Source organism: Tasmannia lanceolata, unplaced genomic scaffold (genome assembly GCF_043159265.1).
Source record: "Tasmannia lanceolata isolate RefF3 unplaced genomic scaffold, GAP_Taslan_0.1 ptg001313l, whole genome shotgun sequence".
NCBI lineage: Eukaryota > Viridiplantae > Streptophyta > Magnoliopsida > Canellales > Winteraceae > Tasmannia > Tasmannia lanceolata.
This window is the reverse complement of record NW_027519973.1, coordinates 8335-12500: the sequence shown is the minus strand read 5'-3', so window position 1 is coordinate 12500 and position 4166 is coordinate 8335.

Sequence of the window (4166 nt, the reverse complement as noted above, 5' to 3'; positions counted from 1 at the left end):
CGTTTTTGCCCGGATAGGCACCGGAATGCTTGGCCTTGGCTTGTCCTAGCAAGGCATTGCTGGGTTGGGCTCCCTTGGCCTTTTGGGCGCCTTGGACGATGTCTTGCGAAGACCATGGGCACAAGGCCATGGCATATGGTGAGGAAAGGACCACGGTTGCCAAGGTTAGGCACCGGAATGCTTGGCCTTGGCTTGCCCTAGCAGGGCATTGCTGGGTTGGGCTCCCTTGGCCTTTTGGGCGCCTTGGACGATGTCTTGCGAAGACCATGGGCACAAGGCCATGGCATATGGTGAGGAAAGGACCACGGTTGCCAAGGTTAGGCACCGGAATGCTTGGCCTTGGCTTGCCAAAGCAGGGCATTGCTGGGTTGGGCTCCCTTGGCCTTCCGGGCGCCTTGGACACTGTCTTGGGAAGACCATGGGCACAAGGCCATGGCATATGGTGGGGAATGGACCACGGTTGCCAAGGCTAGGCATATAGAGAGGAATCGCATTTTTGCCCGGATAGGCACCGGAATGCTTGGCCTTGGCTTGCCATAGCAGGGCATTGCTGGGTTGGGCTCCCTTGGCCTTCCGGGGGCCTTGGACGCTGTCTTGGGAAGACCATGGGCACAAGGCCATGGCATATAGTGAGGAATGGACCACGGTTGGCAAGGCTAGGCATATAGAGAGGAATGGACCACGGTTGCCAAGGTTGCGCAAGTTTTGGGCATTTTTTGCCCGGATATGCCCAAGTATGCCCCGATAGGCCCGTTACGCCCCGGTATGAACGCGTATGCCCGGATAGACTCGGTATGCCTTGGGATACATGCGTATGCCCCGATAGGCTTGGTACGCCCCGATATGCGCACGTGTGCCCCAGTAGGGCTCGGTATGCCCCGGTATGTACGCGTGTGCCCCGATAGGCCCGGTATGCCCCGATATGCACACGTGTGCCCCAATAGGGGTCGGTATGCCCCGGTAGGTACGCGTGTGCCCCGTAATGCACGTTTCGCAGATCTCCCCGCATGTCCCGCCCCTATATGTAATACTTACTTACTTACTTACTTTCTTTCTTGCTTGCTTGCTTGCTTGCAATGGTTGGGAGTGCCCGGCATGCCCCGCTGCAGAGACCAAGGGCGCAATGACTTGGCACCGCGGATGCCGGGACTCCGGCACTTCCCGTGGCACTGATGGTTGGTTCCAAAGACAAAAGGCCGTGCAAGGCCACCGCACCGCGGATGATTTTGCTCGTGCTGGCGCCGTTGTGTGGCCAAAGAACATGCGCGAATGCTCGTGTCGGAAGGGTTGGTGTCCTGGCCCCGCGGGTGTCACGAATGCTCGGTTGCGAAGACCATGGGACCAGAGCCATGGCACGTCGGATGATGGCTCCAGCTGGCGCCCCGGCACTTTCTGTGGCATTGATGCTCGGTTTCAAAGACAAACGTGCGCAGGGCCAGGGGACCGCGGATGACTGCTCGTGCTGGCCCCGTTGGGCGGCATTGATGGTCGGTTGCAAAGAAAATGCGCGATTGCTCGTGTCGGGGCCCGGCAAGCCAAGGCCAAGCGAGCCATGGCACGTCGGATGATGGCTCCAGCTGGCGCCCCGGCACTTTCTGTGGCATTGATGCTCGGTTTCAAAGACAAACGTGCGCAGGGCCAGGGGACCGCGGATGACTGCTCGTGCTGGCCCCGTTGGGCGGCATTGATGGTCGGTTGCAAAGAAAATGCGCGATTGCTCGTGTCGGGGCCTGGCAAGCCAAGGCCAAGCGAGCCATGGCAACGCGGATGATGGCTCGCTAGTGCTGGCGCCGTGCACAGTGGCCTCGCACACTCGCCCTGCACGCTTCCCTTGCACGCAGCCTTGCACACTAGCCTCGCATGCGAGCCTTGCACCCTAGCCATGCAAACTAGCCTTGCACGGTAGCCATGCACACAAGCCGTGCACATTAGCCATGCGCACAAGCCCCGCACACTAGCCTTGCGCACAACCCTTGCACACAAGCAATGCACACAAGCCTTGCACTCAAGCAATGCACACAAGCCCTGGACACTAGCCTTGCACACGGGCCTGGCACACAAGCCTTGGGCACTAGCCTTGCGCACTAGCGTTCCACATGAGCCTTGCACACTAGCCTTGGACACTAGCCTTGCACACAGGCCTTGCACACTAGGCATGCTTGGGCGAGCTGATCCCGCATCAAGTCGACGGGTCTAGGCATTCTTGGGCGCAGATCCCGCATCGTCTCGTCGCGTCTGGGCGCAAACACGTCGCGTCTCGTTGCGTCTTCAGAAGTCGTCGCTAACAGCACCTTTGGTTGCCACTGGTGGTTAGGCTGGTTGGTTGCGCAAACCCTATAGGAGGGTGGCATGCTGGTGGGCGTTTTTGCCCGGATAGGCACTAGAATGTGCAGATTTTGGGCGTTTTTGCCTGGATAGGCTAAGGAATGGGCATGCTTTGGGCGTTTTTGCCCGGATAGGCACCGGAATGCTTGGCCTTGGCTTGTCCTAGCAAGGCATTGCTGGGTTGGGCTCCCTTGGCCTTTTGGGCGCCTTGGACGATGTCTTGCGAAGACCATGGGCACAAGGCCATGGCATATGGTGAGGAAAGGGCCACGGTTGCCAAGGTTAGGCACCGGAATGCTTGGCCTTGGCTTGCCAAAGCAGGGCATTGCTGGGTTGGGCTCCCTTGGCCTTCCGGGCGCCTTGGACACTGTCTTGGGAAGACCATGGGCACAAGGCCATGGCATATGGTGGGGAATGGACCACGGTTGCCAAGGCTAGGCATATAGAGAGGAATTGCATTTTTGCCCGGATAGGCACCGGAATGCTTGGCCTTGGCTTGCCATAGCAGGGCATTGCTGGGTTGGGCTCCCTTGGCCTTCCGGGGGCCTTGGACGCTGTCTTGGGAAGACCATGGGCACAAGGCCATGGCATATAGTGAGGAATGGACCACGGTTGGCAAGGCTAGGCATATAGAGAGGAATGGACCACGGTTGCCAAGGTTGCGCAAGTTTTGGGCATTTTTTGCCCGGATATGCCCAAGTATGCCCCGATAGGCCCGTTACGCCCCGGTATGAACGCGTATGCCCGGATAGACTCGGTATGCCTTGGGATACATGCGTATGCCCCGATAGGCTTGGTACGCCCCGATATGCGCACGTGTGCCCCAGTAGGGCTCGGTATGCCCCGGTATGTACGCGTGTGCCCCGATAGGCCCGGTATGCCCCGATATGCACACGTGTGCCCCAATAGGGGTCGGTATGCCCCGGTAGGTACGCGTGTGCCCCGTAATGCACGTTTCGCAGATCTCCCCGCATGTCCCGCCCCTATATGTAATACTTACTTACTTACTTACTTTCTTTCTTGCTTGCTTGCTTGCTTGCAATGGTTGGGAGTGCCCGGCATGCCCCGCTGCAGAGACCAAGGGCGCAATGACTTGGCACCGCGGATGCCGGGACTCCGGCACTTCCCGTGGCACTGATGGTTGGTTCCAAAGACAAAAGGCCGTGCAAGGCCACCGCACCGCGGATGATTTTGCTCGTGCTGGCGCCGTTGTGTGGCCAAAGAACATGCGCGAATGCTCGTGTCGGAAGGGTTGGTGTCCTGGCCCCGCGGGTGTCACGAATGCTCGGTTGCGAAGACCATGGGACCAGAGCCATGGCACGTCGGATGATGGCTCCAGCTGGCGCCCCGGCACTTTCTGTGGCATTGATGCTCGGTTTCAAAGACAAACGTGCGCAGGGCCAGGGGACCGCGGATGACTGCTCGTGCTGGCCCCGTTGGGCGGCATTGATGGTCGGTTGCAAAGAAAATGCGCGATTGCTCGTGTCGGGGCCTGGCAAGCCAAGGCCAAGCGAGCCATGGCAACGCGGATGATGGCTCGCTAGTGCTGGCGCCGTGCACAGTGGCCTCGCACACTCGCCCTGCACGCTTCCCTTGCACGCAGCCTTGCACACTAGCCTCGCATGCGAGCCTTGCACCCTAGCCATGCAAACTAGCCTTGCACGGTAGCCATGCACACAAGCCGTGCACATTAGCCATGCGCACAAGCCCCGCACACTAGCCTTGCGCACAACCCTTGCACACAAGCAATGCACACAAGCCTTGCACTCAAGCAATGCACACAAGCCCTGGACACTAGCCTTGCACACGGGCCTGGCACACAAGCCTTGGGCACTAGCCTT